The sequence below is a fragment of the Geospiza fortis genome, unplaced genomic scaffold, assembly GCF_000277835.1.
Source record: "Geospiza fortis unplaced genomic scaffold, GeoFor_1.0 scaffold361, whole genome shotgun sequence".
Lineage (NCBI taxonomy): Eukaryota > Metazoa > Chordata > Aves > Passeriformes > Thraupidae > Geospiza > Geospiza fortis.
Window position 1 is genome coordinate 4,732,907 of NW_005054356.1, and position 17,013 is coordinate 4,749,919.

The window sequence follows — 17,013 nt, forward strand, 5'->3', positions numbered from 1 at the left end:
AAGGGGAAGGCGTTCCACAAGAACTGCTACAGGGTCAAAAGTTTACTGTGGTTTCAATTTCACCTTTTTGCAACCAATGAGCGTGCGGCGGCTCCAGACAGAACCGCGGGCGACAGCGGCCCTTAACTCCTTGCAGCCCAGCCCGCCCCCGTCAGGGAGCGGACAGTTAGGGAGAAGGGCCTCTCCTCCCGTTCCCCTCCCTTCGAACGAGCAGCAGAACGCCGAGCAGCAGAACGCCCAGCAGCCTCCTCCGGACTGAGAATTGCTTTCAGCATGGAAATAAAAGGAAAGGGGAGTCGTCCGAAGCAGTATAGCAGCGAGGCAGAAGTTGAGACCTGCAGAAGTAGGGCCCCTTTCCCCCGCTTTAGCTGAAAACCATGGCAGTAAGCAAAGGGCTAGAACTGATACTAGGCATTATCCAAGCATCACTTAACTCTGGAGGTGTTACAGCTACGAGCCGCCTGTTTGTACCAGCAAACAGGAACGACCTTGAGAAAGGGGAGGGAGAGCACCAACACAAAACTGTCAGAAAAGATTCTGAATGCGCAGTCTAGAGCTGCAGTAATTTACTTTGCTTCACGACGAACGAGGAATCCACGGTACCACATGTGGGCATAAGGCTGGGCAGCCCAAGAAGTACTGCTGCCCAGTCCTCACAGTACCAGTCATCATAGCCTGCTTCTAGATGTTGACTACAAAACAGGACATCATCTACTCCGTGAAGGATGGACATTGAAGTCATGGCTCTTGGCTACAAAAGTCCTCAGGTCTTCAAAATCTTGCAAAGGAAAACAAACAAAAGCAAAAGAAAACAAAAAACTTTACAAAAAGGTAAAAAATGCTCTGGGCATGAGATTTGTAATAGATTGTCTGGGTTTAGCACTGAAAAAGAAAGATGCACATTCACTCATGTTATTCCAGAACTAGAGCACAAACACAAAACAGGCTTCTCGTTCCACTGTATCATCACTAACAAAGCAGTTTTCACCCCAGGAACTACAGACCCAGGTGAATCAGTCCATGGAGGGGTACCCCAAAATCTGTGCTGCCACCAGGTTTTTCTCTGGGAGATTGGTGAAAATGTTGATGACAGCAAATCTGAATGACAAGATCTATGATTGTGTTTTGGCATCTGACCTTGAAAAAAAAAAATCAAATGTCCAGCTACACTTGAGCAACAGATTTATCACCCCTTTATTGGTCTCACAAAGAAAGAGGACTAAAGCTCCCGTGAAGATGTTCAGTTCAGTGCAGCAACAGACTCCATAGTACAAGACAGCATGAAGGGAAGTATGTAAAGCATGTAGTTCAGGCAAATTCTTTAGCATCGTAACCTAAGAGTATGATTCAATACAGCAGAAATGCATAGGCTTCCTTAGAGATTTTAGCAGCTATGATTTGATAGCAAGTAGAATGGCGAGTCATCGCACACATTTGCAGAGTGAAACACATGGAACTAACCATTCCAAAACAGGAGGCAGTCAAACTGAGAAACATTTGGAGGCATGTATTTTGGCATAGTCTGATCTCCAACACGGTGCAGAAAGGTTGACAAGAATCTGAATATACTGTGAAGAGGTAAAATGCGTAAATATGCCATCGACATACAGAAAAGGTTTATGGTAAGGATGCTGGTGAAAATACAACTCAGTTTTCCAAACCCTGAAGCCAAGGTAGACTGCTTAAGATAATGCACATGACAACCCAAGATGGAAAAAAACATTAGTCAGTTGGCAGCTATTACTAATTTTCCATCAACACGCAGTTTCAAAATCAGTAAATTATCTTACCCAGAATGTTAAAGGCTTTCAGTGCACTTTGTAATGGTGAAAGACACTCTGATCTCAGACCTCTATACAGGTCCAGAAAACGGATGAAGACTCTTACAAAACAGCTATGCCAGCTGAAAACATTTCCAGTCAAACTTATGTAAATCATACTTTTGCAAATCATACTTCTGCGACTCAATTGACAAAACGGAACAGTTTTACGCAATAAGATAATCACGTGAAGCCTCTTAAAACCTGCTTCAGGTATAGTCAGCCACTCTGCTTCAGAGCAGCCAAAGAAAACCAATTTCCAGCTGGTGGACCAGGTCAAACAGTGATTTCTTGAACCAACACAGGTAGATTACTTACTTAATCTATGCAAATAGGCACATCAGCAGCTTAATGCAGCTTCTATGAGGTTAAGTGCAATGCCTTGCGAGATGCTAATAAAAGATGCAGGAAGAGATTAAAACACAAAGTCAGAAAGTTGAAGCCATCATAAGATCTTAGGTGACTGAGTTCATGCCCTACTACCAAGCTTTCCCACTGTAGTTCAAAAATGGAAAGACACCACAGAAAATGCCATCAAATAATGCTCTATTTTCACAGCTTAGCTAGATTAGGACACAGTTTTGCCAATACTAATTTAAGACTTAGTTACTTTTATTAAAAGCTCTCAATACATTCTTCTCAGTAAAAAGTGCAGTTTGGTTTTGTTGTTTTGCCTTCTCTGAATACTACATAATTTTAGAGAAATTCTTTTACGGTAAGGTATCATAAATGAATGCCCTTTTTGTACGATGGCCTCATTTTAGAAAAAAATGGATACTATAAAATTTTATATCAAGTCAGCATGTTACCAAGAAGTTTTTCTGTGTTTTCTGAATTTGATTAATACAAGTCAAGGTCACTTCCTGAAAGAAGGATGCCTACTACTGCAGCTGCAAGCAAACTAGACTCAAAAGCTGGGGGATGGGAAGACAATACTGGCAACTGCTATCACTGTCTCCAAAAATATACCAATTACTAAAGTCAAGTAAAATTTGGAATTTTTTACTACATCACTACATAAGTAACCTAATAACTGAAGTCTGAGTCTGTATAATTACTGTTCCAAGCAAACAAGATTCACAGTGATGCACCGAACCTGCAAAAAATTACTAATTCCGAGAACCCTTTACTTAAACTCTATACAATTTCCTTACAAATATATATTTTAGTTTTATTTTTTCTTTTCTTTCTTTGTTTTATCATGCAGTTCATGAAGCTAGTAAGAGACTGTCCTTGAATTAACGGCATGTCTCAGTCTTATTGAGACTGCGCAGCTCCACCCAATCTACATTGTCCTATTCTGAAGTCATTTAGGAAAAACACATTTTGGGAAAGCATGCAAGCTCTTTACAGAAGTCTACAGCATGCATTTCTCCAGTTTCTGAAGACTGTAGCTAGCTTACAGAAACAATTAGAAGTAAACCGTTTTCACCTGTAATGTGTAAAAATGTTTTAAGCCCTGTAAAGATATTTTAAAATAGGTTGTTTTTAAAACGTGCCACATTTGCATTATGCATGACGCCAATCAGATGTAGTTTGCCCTTCCCTGTTAAAACTAACGGGTCGTGAAAATAAGGCCCCATCAAACAGAAAAGTATTATTTTTGCTTTTTCTACAATCTGTAGCACCACACTGGCAGCAGGGTGGAAGGAATCTATTGCTGAAAAACATTTAAAACCATACATCAATGAGACAGTTCCACAAGGACATCTGGGGACACACACTCACCCTCAACCTAATATACTTCATCTTTAATAAAACAGCCTTGATACACCCAGCATGGCAACAGATGTTTCATCTGTTGATTGAGACTGAAATTAGGATGATCTACTGAATGAAACTTAGATTTGACATATTGGTGGAGTAAAAAGAAAAGAACCTTGTTAATTTTGGGTGGGCATCTTTGCCTAAAATAGAAAAATTAACTACAGCATATCAGTGCCTGTGCAGGCACAACTACATCTGTGGTTAAGGATGCCTAACATTTTCCATCACAGCAGCCTGTCCTAATTCTTTAATGCCTGTCTCTGACATACGCCTCAGAACTACTTTTTGGTTCGGACGTTTGAAAAATGAGCAGACTTCTGTTGAACAAAGTGTAACCTTTTATTCAGTCCAAGAAATTAAAGCTTTGGAAGAGAAACCGGTCGAATGTCTAAACAAACTGAACTTTATCTTGCTGCTCCAATGAAGATATCTGTATAGCTGGCAAGCGCCTTATTTAAAGTACTCTAACATGCTTAGTTTTGTTTTAAACCAGTGGCCAAGATCCTCATGTATTTTATCTAACCAAGTTAGCTTTGTTGCTGCACAGCTTCTCCATGCTGACACAACAGAACACGCTTTATCGCTATATTACCAAGACCAAGAGCAACTTCTCTACAAACCTGCCAGCTACAAAGCAGTTAAAGTGCCTGGCAGCACAGTAGCTAGTGAAAAGGGACATTCTTCTAGGTTATACTGCCTCACCCATACACAGCATCCACAAAGCATGAGGCAGCAGCAGGATCAAGGGCTTAGCAAAGGCCACCCTTAACCTCCCTCCTAATTCAAGATTTCATTTGAAACAGTAGCTGGAGGTCTCATCCAACAGTGCTAGAAACCCACTTTCCTGCCCCTCCAGCAAGTAACCCGTGTAGAAGGCACACTCAGTTTAGCAACCAAGGCAGCACCCTGCTTGATGACTACCTTGCTGGCAAACAGAGTAGAAATTTCCTTATGGCACATTATACTATTTTTTCCATAAGCTTTTTAAAGACATACAGAAACTTACACTGAAAATATTAAGGATGTGAGGTCATTCAAAAAACTTCAAATAGTATTGTCAGCTACACCTCTCAAGATTTCTTTAATCCTTGTTGCACATTCTTAATTTAAGCAGATTCCTGAAACAGTGCACTGCACAGATGATGCAACAGACAAATAAGGCTATTAGTAGTCTTTTCTGTGACCTGATGGGGGCCAGTCCCACACAAAGTCTCATGAGCAGTAACACACCAATCACTTCCAATTTACTACACAGTAATAGATAATCATCTCATAAATCAAGATCGGAAGTCTGTCGAGGATCTGTATGTTAACTTGGCCTTTGCCCAGAATGGGTACTTAGAAAGCTCCAGTGACATTCAAATCAGAACACACAGGCTTTTTCCAATGGAGAGTAAACAACAGTGATACATACTGTCTTGATTATGACAGATCACAACGAATATATTTACACCCATCAATAAGGGTGGGCCCATGAGCATGAAAGAAATGTACTCCATAAATCACATCGCCTTGCCGTTGGCACATTTTGCTAGTCAGCAGATGCAGTACTTATGAACATTTATTCATGTGTTCGCACGAGAAGTAAGTTACAGAAATAATGTCAGCAAATATATTATTTTACACCAGAAACATGTCATTTAAAAAAATGTAGATTCATATTCTAAAAAAGTGTTTGAGCGCTGTGGGCAGAAGGTAGGGGGGAAGGCATCTATCCATTACAGGGTCTCATACTGTGTGAGTCTACTCAGACCCACGCAAACTGGCTTTAAGGGCAGTTAAATGCCTGGTGTCTTAAGAATGCTTTTGAGACTCCTACTTAGTATCTTTTTCTGTCATGCTACTAAAATAGATTCTTTTCAAAATGTATTGAAAATCACACATCCTCTTTGTTTTTAAGATTAGATCTTGGTATTTGCTGATCTAATAATAATTAAAGGCCTGTTAATGAAGTTAATGAGTCTTCGGCAAAACTAGACTCTCAGATTTCAGAGTACAAGATCAGAAACTACTAAAACCAAAATAAGCTATTGAAGAAAGGAAATAAAAATTTCACATTTTCCATGCATAGTATCAGTGCTTATTTACGATTAATTTAATTGAAAGGAATAAGTACAGCTACTTAATACAAAGGTGCCAGTTCTAAACCCCAGTTTGTCCTTGAAATATGGAAATGTTTCAAGCTCAATGCTGTAATTACAATCTGATTAAGTCTGAGTATATGCAGGTACACTTCATTTAGCTGCAAGAGGTATTTAGTTCAACAAAAATGCCTACCATTCAATATTTGAAGCAAACTCAGTTGTCTACCCATGTTATACCAACAGATCTGAGCATTCCATTAATTAGGATCCCCTTTCCTCTATTTCTTTATCATATTCCGTACCATATTTCCTTCAGAGCTTAGTAGATACAGTACCTTCAGTGAAATTGCAAAATAACGACAGAAGAGAATCCCCCCCAAATCAGGTTAATTAATCTTTCCACAATACAGTCAGGTTACCACAGAGCATCTGCTACAATTTACTGCTCAAAACAAAGCTGTAGTGATATTGTGCATGCCTCTGGTCAAATAAAATCTTAGCTTTATGGGCTCAATTATTTAAAAATTAAGCAAGGTGGAGTAATAAAAAGGAAAAAGCCCAAAGGTTGGTATCTTTGCTTAATACTACATAAAGCAGAGTAGTACCACCCGGAGAGGTATTAGAAATTGGAGAGTCACAGAGTCTCCTTCAAGGCCTACAAGAAAAGGGCAATAGGCAAGCTTTACTACCTGCAACAAGTTAAGTTTCTGTTTATAAATAGTGATTGAACAGCGGAACCACTTTCAGATAGCCTACGGAATCCCTGTCCTGAGAGATTTTTTAATGCTTGACCGAACAAAACCTTGACAGACCAACACTGACTTTACTCATGGTATTTGGATTGATGCTGGCATAATTATGTGATGAGTTTCAGTAAAACACTGTCATCGGGGAATTACACACTACAGCCCAGAGATAAACTGGGATGTAGTACATAAGATACTGAGATAAACCATCATAACAATGGGCCGCTACGATAGAAAAGTAACATTATAATTGATCCTACTTTATTTAATTTTAAGATATATTACCACATTCTTTTTGGTTCTGATTTAAGAGGTATGTTTCATTAATATCATGCATGCTTTAGGTTTTGCATGCACACATCAATAGTCCCATCTTTACTGGACACAGGGTATGTAAATCTTGACCACAACATTCATACCTACCATTTTTCCCGCCCACTTATGAGAAAAAAAATGTCCAAAATGTCATGCTTTTAAGTAAGCCTCTCAGTGCCCTCTGGATTTTTCTTTTTTGGTCCAAACTCTTCTATTCTTTACAAGGAATTTCCATTGCATAAAAAGCTTATGCTTCTAGTTTTTCTAATATTCTATTAAAGAAGCAGTATCTTTACTTCCACTAAAAAGCCATTTTTCAACATATCTCACAGAAAGCTCCCAAGGACTCCTCAGGCAGGCAGAAAATCAGTAATACTCATGAAAGTTTTTATACAAATGGCACTTCTCAAACAGAAATGTTTATCCACAGAACTCTCCAAAATCACCCTATCAACATTAGCACAGAAATTTGAAGCAATTTTATGAAGATTAGCAACCATTCTGGAAGTTAGTACAAGATGTCTACGACTACCAAAACCAGATGGGATGATATCCTTCCTCTTCAAGTGCCAAAAGCATTTATAATGTTTTCAGATCCAGTTCCTTCCTTGTTTACAGATAAATTGCTAAGCAGTTGTACAGTTTCACATCATCAGGAAGCAAACTTTATGTACTCTTCTATAGTGCACTGGTGGAAATGCCAGGACAGAGCTGTAAATTTCTTTTCTTATTACTTTTTCCTTACCTTTCCTTGCATATTTTTTTAGTTCCCATACAAGGCGACCGACTGAACTGTATCTAACATTCAACAAAACTGAGCTGGAGAGTCACTGTTTGATCTTTGAAGTTAATATTCAGCCATGTGTGCACTGAGAAGTTGTCACATTAGCATCTGGTAAGCAAATAAAACATAGTAACTAACTGAGGAGCGCATGGTCATGCATTTATGTCATGCAGTTGCAGAAGATCGGCTATGAAGCGTGATGGATGCAATGCGTTTTCTGATCAGTAAATGCCACACTACATTCGCCCAGCGAATGACCCACCTCTAGCAGTACATCCCACACAGCGTGGGAAGTTATGCTTAGGTTCACTGCAGTCAGAAGTTTATATTCTTGGGCAGTGTCAAAATTATTAGGATAAAGGTTACTAGTAATTGTCTCTGGGCATAGAATAGCTTCTCTTTTCAAAGTCCAGTAAGTATTTTTTAATGTACCTACCAGTCCACTGAAAGGTCAAAAAGCTACAAAGCCTTACTTCTGTGCTTTCATCAGTATGAAAACTTGTTAGATTCTCATATAGACGAGGCCTATAAGTAACAGTGTACAAACACTAACAGGATAATCACAGCACACCATGGAGGGGACACAAGGGAAGAGCATACAAAACTTAAGCCTGATATCATTAATCCTCTTTAAGAATAAAACTTATGTGATCTTTTTTCATCAAAAGTAGATTTATGACAGACAATATGGTCAGACAAGTGCCTGCATCCAGTCAGGACCAAAAGTTATTTATCTTCCTTACTTGAGTCTTACTTGTCTCCACCTCATAATATTCACCCCAGTGTGTCATCTGTCTGCAAAACATGGCTTAGGAGCTATAATGTTTTGATGAGCACAGCTATCTGAAAAAACCCACAAATTCTTCTGTCCTTTGAATAGATCATTCTCCAAAGGTTTGCCTTCAACTGTCTCCTTCCATTTTCTTTCATTTTGCTTTAACCCCACCTTACTCTAACCAAGCCAGCTCACCTATTTCAGGGCATCTGCTAAACTGCAGAACACAGAGGTTGAACTTACAACGAGAGATTATTCCAAAGAAGGCGCTTCCTTTCTTGAGACCAAAATCCCACTGAATAGAATGTCCAGACAAGCTTTCAGTTTTGCTACTCTCCAGCAATGGGTATAGAAGCTGACACATCAATCTAATAGAATATTGAAGGCTAAATTGCTTGCCCCAGAAGCTATGACCAAACCTCAAACAAACAATATCAATCAGTGATTCGCATTATATCTGCACTGAGCCCAGAAGAGATTTAGCTAAGAAATCCTGTTTCATCATCAGTCTTTCAAAATAACATGAATACTTTGCTCAGAACAAAGTTATCGGTTACTTCAGGAAGAAGAAAACTCTAGTAGTAGTGACAGAGAGAATTAAAAAACAAAGGCAGATATATATGCACAAGGATACCGTGTATCCCACATCTTGGAAGGAGCATCCTTTAATGGTCCAAGTATTCCCCAAAAGCCTAACAGTGTTAGATACCATGAAACGTACCAAGGTCAGGTCATATCATGCATTTCCTCAAGTGAGGTGGAAGACGGCAAAATATATACCATATTAACATGGAACATTAAAAAAACCACCTTTATTTTTCTAAGGGAACTGAAATTATTTTCTCCTTTTCTTAACTCCCTAACTATCAATAATTTATGAGAATTGATGCAGAGAAAACAAAGTAGTTGTGACAGAAAACTTACCGAGCACCGTGTTCGCTACAGCAGAAGCCAGTAGGAATGCCTAGAAAGAAAAAGCATATGAACGTGTTTCAGCATGCTCTCAAACTCCACAATCTACTGTTCAGGAATTTCCTGGTTTAGAACAAGTGAGTCTTCTAGCTGCTGGATATTCTGTGGCAGTCAGTTCTGTAGTTAAACTCTACACTATGTGAAAGTAGCCTTTTTTTGTTTTTAACCCTGCCATCTAATAATAAGGAGAATAACTGAAATGAGTGAAGAAGAAAACACTTTCCTCCTGTTGATTTCCCATTACACTTGTGGTTTTGTAGAGATGTGCCTCGTATTGTAAGGCCAACACAAAAAAAAAGGGAGAGAAATGCTGGAATACTGTGTCTTATTAAAAATACAGAGAAACATAGTCCATTTTACTCATTGATACTGCATATACCAGAAATACTTACATTCGAGAGGAAGGCATAGCATGATTGTATAATAATGTAGTATTTTCAATCTTCTAACCTTTTTCTTCACTGGCAACACTCTTTTGGTACACTACTTAGCACTGGTCTGTCATTTTGACAGAATAATTAATTCAGATTTCCTTTTTTTATTTTACTGAGTAGAGGAAAATTGAACAAAGATCTATTGGCTACAGCATACCCTCTTCTTCTCTAGGTAAAACACTAGGAATAAAGACCAAAGTATCACTGGAGTAAGGACAAGTCTCCTAAACCAAATGATAGGGATATATTCAGTCAGTCACCCTGAAAAGAAAGTTCTCTTAAGTCACTGTGGCTACTTCTTTGGTGACCACTCTGACTGGAATTACTACCTGTAGTTACTAAATCTACATTTGAGAAAAAGTCTCACTAAAACTTAGAAAAGCTTGGATGGATTAGCAATCCATTATAAGCTATCCAAAAGTTATACAAAGTAACGGCAGTAATTTCAGTACTTTTAATCAGCGAGCAACCAATTAAAAATACACAATTCACAATACAATCCTTACATAAGCTGGAAAAGATACTAAGGTTCATGTCAAGTTCAACATGCTTCACTTTTAACTTTAGTCATTAGCATTCTCATTAGCAGTAAATGTGTGAGAAAGGATTACAAGCAGTCAGGAAGTCAGATGTTGAAATTTTTATGTAATTATTTAAAAAAAAAAGTAGCCCAACAAAGAGAGGTAACAAAAAAGGAAGCACAACGGCCCTGACGTGGCTCGAGAGCTGTGGAAATGTACTATGGTGTCTTAAAAAGACAAAATTAATGTGCATTTAAAGGGTTCTGGTTTTGTATTTTCAATTAATACTAGTAAGACAAGAGCTTGTTGTGACGTTGCTTACTCCCACCTCAGTATTTAAGGAAACAAAAACCTCAACCCAATATATAAAGGATTCCTTAGGCCCTACCCCAAAACAGCATAAGCCAACAATAAATATCTGTAGTGACAGAAAGACAAGACACATTCCAAGTACAGAGTCCTCTACATCTTGGGAGAAAGGTCAGGTAGCTTTTAGTAAATAAGAGCAACTTACACAGAAAAGAGCTTTAAGGTAGACAAATGAGGTTGAACCTGTAGATCCCTTCAGTTTGATTTTCACCATTGTACCTCGAACTGCAATAATTTTAAAAATAACCATTAAATAGTCTTTAAGTTTAACTCTTTTATGAGAGATGTGTTTCCTAATGTCTTTCTTCCTTTGTATATTAAAGATAGGACAAATAAGATTTTTAGCTTAGCAGCATACACTCCTTACTGGAAAGGTTGGTCCAGAATTACCATTGGAAACAAGAAAAGATGTATTGTCACTTAGCAGTGATCATGTAGAAATAGGAACAGCTAACACATAGTAAAACAAGAAACTAAATTAATATAAGCAGTAGTTGATACTTAGCATGAGAGTGGTTTATGCACAGTCTCGCATATGAGAATTTATTTAGTGACAACTGATTTTTAGCAAGCACTTGCTCACCAAATAGCTTGAAGTTCCAGTCAGAAAAAGATTCCTAACTGGAATTCCAGCAATAAAGGCATGCCTGCATGTTATTAAAGGAAACAGTGGAAAATTTCTCAGGCTGACATCCAGAATGTCCGCGGTTCCTTTTCATATTTCTCTTCTTGCAACTTGCAAAGCAGATGCTAATCCAGATCCTAAAAGTTTTTTGATTTTGGGTGGGGGTTTTTTTGTTTTGTGGGTTTTTTTTTGGTTTTTTGTTTTTTTGGTTTTTTTTTAGTTGTTTGTTGTTTGGGTTTTTTTTCCTTTTCTTTTGTGAAGCCTGGGAATTTCCACTGCTTTTAAAGAGCTTTTTAAAAAGCTGTCTCAAATATACTGCTCAAACAACCTTCCACTTCTACCTAGACAGATTCTTTAGTTTAAAGCAGAAGTTTCATTGCTATAAAGCAGACCTAAGATGAGGGGGAATAAAAAAAATTGCTCATCTACCAAAAGCATTGCTTGGCCAATCTAAAATATTATTATACTGTGTATTAATCTTGATAGAGGTCACTTGAGGTTCAGCTACAGAGAGATAGATGGGTAAGAGAAAACAAAGCAGGTGATAAAGCTACCTTGTAGCTGTACATTTGAACAGAAATTACAGTGGATGACAACCCAAGCTATTCTGTTCCTATTAAATGATCAAGTAATGGCTGTCCTTCAACTTAGTCGAATTTGCACTCAACAATTTTCCATTGTTCCCGAATCCCACTCATCATCCATGTTACCTGCTTATTGTCTCTCACAAAGCCAATACAAGTCTGCCCAGTTTGCTAGCACTAGTTCTATACCTCACCTCTACCAGACTTATTCATCAGCCTCGTACATACATCACCAAAGATTAGGGGGTTCAATGGAAAACCTACAGTTGTAATACAAAAATCTTTGAAAGCTACTTCAGCCAGGGAAGATGGTTTTCTTTCAGTTTTCTGTGCACTGATTAGACAAACTGCCTTCCTAATTTTAAGGAGGGGATCAAATGCACATCCTAGGTAAACAGGAGATGTTTGCTTTGTTCTATTTTAATCAAGTGAACAGTTTGCAGATGAAGTAGGCTTGCTTTTGTTGCCATTAGTGCCATCTTTGAATCTATAACTAGATAAATACTTGAAATACTGATTACGAGGGGATTCTTTCAATTACTACCTAAGAATGTTAAGCAATGTGCTGACTGATATTCTGGCCCATTGAGCCAGAAATCTCAACTCTGAACATCAAAAAGGCTACCATAGAAGATGAGACCAGGAGGGTACTATAACAAAAGATGCTGCTATATCTGCTTTAGTTTGCAGCAACAAAGATGGACTGAGCACAAATAGAACTGCAAACCAAGTCATAATTCCTTATTTCCACCTACCCTCTCTAGCCTAGCCTTTATGGGGAAAGAGAAACTATTATAGAGAAAGATGTCTGAAAAGCCTATCCAAATCACTGGCAAAGACATCGCAAATTTTTGTTTGAAATAATTTCCTTAAGATGTAAGCTGCCAAGGATAGAAAACCATTTTAAAGTGGTCATTATTAATACAAGAAATTAATTGTTGAACCTTTACTAGTTCTTCTGTAAGATTAAAAAAAAACCAGTGTAGCGTTTCCATATACCGATTGCTTATATGCGTGCGCGCACACACACGTGTATGCTCCTTCTAGACATCTGTCTAAAAGGTTTTAGAAAAAGTTTGTTCACATAGAATGCTACCCCCTCAGACATGTGTAGCAGCAAAAAGCAAGTAGCACAGTTTACCTTTTCCTGTGCCTTACTAGCCTCCAGAGAACGTGATGAAAAAACCCAGCAATGTTAAGATGCTCATATACTCTATAGGGCAATTGGCAAAGTGTTAGAACTACAAATTGAGTGCACAAAGCAAAACCAGAGGAATGCTACCTTTGATTTAGATTTATTTAGTTCTTTGGACCCACACAAAATGAACAGAGAACCCCCGACTGACTGCTCTGAACAATTGTTTCCCCAAAATACTGGAGAGAACATGTATTTCACTGAGTTTTTTTGCAAGTAAATTGTTCAGTTCTCTCTTTTACTTAACCCTTCAATTAAAACAAAAGTCACCCAACCCAATCCCGGTTACATTACCTGTTCAATGGCTTTGGGATGTTTCAGTGAGGTAGGGCATTCTGTTATTAGACATACAGTGCACAAAAGACTATATATCCTTCAAGAGATTGAAGGCAAGGTAATTTTGTTTCACTTTTCAAAAATCAGTTTATTCATAACTGTAAATTTAAAAAGTCACCAATTAAGTATTATTAAAGTAACAGGATCCATCTGAAATACACCTCCCATTTATATGATGCACAAAATAATTTGATGTACCTTCACTCGACTAAATGCAGCGTACAAAAATCACAGTGAGTGGAAACACATTCTGTAGCAGATTTAAATCAGTAACAGTTAAATTCTTTTACAATTGCCTCTTTCCTAATACACTACATCTAGAAACATCAACAGATTTAGTCAGGGGCGAAAGGGGGAAAAACAAATGAAAAAACTACACAGGCAGGCTGCCCCAGCATTCAGGTCAGATATCCTTGGCATAAAGGATTCTATTCCTCCCCTTCCACTCCCCTCCATTTTTTAAAATTATTAAAATAAGTCAGAAGAATACCAGTATTTAGATATTTCTAAATACTGGAAAAGCTAGAACATGAAATGCAGAAGATCCCATACAGTACAGTCCTTTAAGATCACATTTTCAAGAGAGACTCAATTAAATGCAGGAGTTGAAGCAGCCTGTAGTGTCAGGCTCTAGTGTCCGATACCTTTTCACATGCTACAAACGGTTTAATTTTGCAGGCACATATAATCAAGACACTTTTTCTTTCTCAGAGTTCTTGAAAAATAAAAGCACACCCCCCCCTTTTCTAGGAAACTGTACCACAGATATTAATAATGAAGGTTTTGTGATTGTGTTTTCTTGTCCATTATTAATTAAAAAAATTCCACCATGATCAAAAGATAGGGTTCCATTGTAAAATAGATTTGCTTCTTCTTCCTAATCTGCATTTTGTCTCTGCTATATGTTAGGGTTTACATCAGTGATACAATGAAAAAAAGAAAAAGGTAACTGGGCAATGCAAAACTTTCAACTTCATAAATCCAAAGCCAGGATGAACAAGGGCCTCAAAGGAACAGTTAAAAGAAACATGAAGCCACAGACGAGCCCAAAATGCATGCAAGTCATATTCCAAATAAAATCAGACTGGCAATAACACACTGTAATCAGGAGAGGTACTTAAAGTGAGGCTGAGTGCTGGGTTTATTTTGTCTATCACTTCCCATATCCCACAGCCTCTGTCTTCACATGTCAGCAGTGAATCCATCAAACCCACTGGTACTAGTAAAAAAACCAAACCGGTAGTAGTAACAGAGCTGAAGGAACAACAGTCAGTTGAACAGCAGTTGTAACAGCAGTCAACAGTAAATGTAATTTCTGCATGTTTTAGTGCACAATCTTGTTTTAAAAACAAAAGTAACGAAACTGAAACAAAACAAAAAGCCCAACCCTCCCCCAAAAGCACCCAATTTTGTCAGTTTCTTCTAAACCCAAGCTTTTATTCTCTGGTTTTCACTCATATACCATTTGTTTCTATGAAGCTACATTTTATATTCAGAACATACAACTTTCTTTCATGTGAAGCAGAACATTTTAAGGTGGAAATATTCCATGAGAAAATATTTATTTTTACAATAGTGATGAAGTTTAACGAAAATGTTAAGCTTATTGTAAGAATCCATTTAAAATGCATTACAGACACCATATACTAGAAATTGCCATCCCTCACACATTCAGATTTCCTTTTGTTTTGTCTTGTTATTTTAGTTAGACTCCAACATGCTATTTTCTGTTAACTTCTGTCTAATAGAGGACGAAGATACTGAGGATTCAAATGAGTCTGAATATGAGCTGACAAATTGAGAAGCTTCGCTTTTAAAGGAAAACTTGACCGTGCTTAGGAGTAGGAGCAGAAACCACAAACAGAACCAACTTTAGAACCAAAGAAAGAGAATCGCGGGAACTATCTCAACCTCACGCTACATTCTAACTCATAATCACCCTATTTATATCCCAGAAACAGTAACACCTACAGCTGCATGCGACCTGAGCCGGGGGTGGGGGGGGGTGTGTGGGAGGGGTGGGAAGCTCATCTCCAACCCTCAATAACAGTTTCATTACAGCTACGAGTCAGAAATGGGTAGGAGGCATGGAAATTAACCTTTCAGTTCCAGTGTTTTAAATTCCTTTTCTTATTACCAGAGATAAGAAGGAGACAAGTGAAGTCAGCTCTAAAACTTACCGAGGCTACAGGATGACCAGGAGAAGGCGGATAGCAAGGTCTTTGGAACCGCCTCCGTACCAAAGGTACCAATGGTAGAGAGGGCCATTCTAACCGAGGTATTTCACCCACACCCCGCCTCTGCTCAGACTGAGAAACCGTGGGTCAGACGATTCTAAAGCCAGGTCCGCAGCGACCTCAGGTCTCTTTGTATTCCACGAGGAACCTCCACCAAAATCACCACACTTAGATATGCATCACACAGCGACACGGGAAGCCTTCAGTCCACGCATCAATCCCCCGCCACTGCCCCAGGAATGCCCCTTCAAAACTCACTCATCAGTAAAGTTAAAATAGCTAGAAAGAGGTCAAGGCAGCCACGCATTGCCCGGGGAATACTCCTCACACACAACCCATCTACGCTGGCCTTCGTCCTCCCATCACGGAGCCACGTTCATATTGACGAGGGGGGCGAAAGACAGAAAAGAGCCACCCCTCAAGGCCACCCCCAAGCCTCTCCCTTCCCCGGCAAGGGGCAGCTCTCCCTCCGCCATCCCAGTCCCACTCCAGCACTAGAAGCAGGGAAACGCGAACTAGAACTCCCCGCTCTCCACTCGTTACTCACTCCCTCCCTCCGAACCCCACTCACCCGGGAAATGAGCCAAAGCTCAGCTACATCTCCATCTCCCCCACACTCAGCCCCGCACCGCCATTTTCCTCACTGCCTGGATTTAAATCGGGACCGACGCGGAGACAGCAGGCGGCGTGAGGTATTGTGGGACCTGTAGTACCCAGACGGGAGCTTGTGGTACTTGTAGTTCGCGCCGGGATTGCTGCCGGAGCCGCCAGGCTCAGCCTGGTGCCAGAGCTCCGGCGTCGCCTCTGCATCGCCGCGGTCTCTGCAGTAGGGCGGGCTCAAACGGGGAGGAGAAAGCGGTCCCAGGGGAAGCTGCCTGTGCCGTGCACGCCCTGGCGTGCCGTGCACGTTCCCGCGGCGCTTGCTCCGTGCTCGTAGAGGTCACAAAATGCCGTATCTGTATCATTAGGCTCCCTTGGGAGTAAAAATACCAAAACCTTCAAATAACGATTGAAAGAAAAATATTTACTCCCTTGGAGCCTGAAATTTTCTACAGCTGCACCAGACATATAGTTTTTCTTCTTTTTTTATTCATAGTCTATAGGGGGCCTAATTAGTGCTCCAGCTGGCACTACCTAATACTGAAATCGATTAACAACTGCAACGCTTACGCACATCCACAGTACCAGTTAAATTAGACAACCAAGAGTTAATTGGATCATGATTTAATTAGGCAAACAGGCAGTCTTCCAACAAAGCTATCAGTCACCATCAAGCCCACCCCTCACACAAATCCCATCGTCGCCACTGCGTCCCACCCCACGCCTCTCTCCTCGCGCTGCCGCCCCACCCGCGAACCGCGAGCGGCGCGACGCCCCCTTCCATCGCACGCCGCGCCGCCTGCGTATCCCGTAACGCCCCCTGCCGGCAAACGCCGCGCGGTGCCCGCA

At 39.7% G+C, this 17,013-nt stretch overlaps 1 protein-coding gene across 1 annotated transcript in view; it reads right to left on the reverse strand.

Moving 5' to 3' along the window:
• Positions 1-16,405, reverse strand: part of NCOA3 (nuclear receptor coactivator 3) — a 56,548-nt gene extending 40,143 nt beyond the window's left edge. Inside the window, 2 exon segments of the mRNA XM_031059103.1 lie at positions 9,216-9,255; positions 16,136-16,405. The gene's annotated coding sequence lies outside the window, so the exon portion shown is untranslated.
• Between the last annotated feature and the right edge of the window lie 608 nt (positions 16,406-17,013).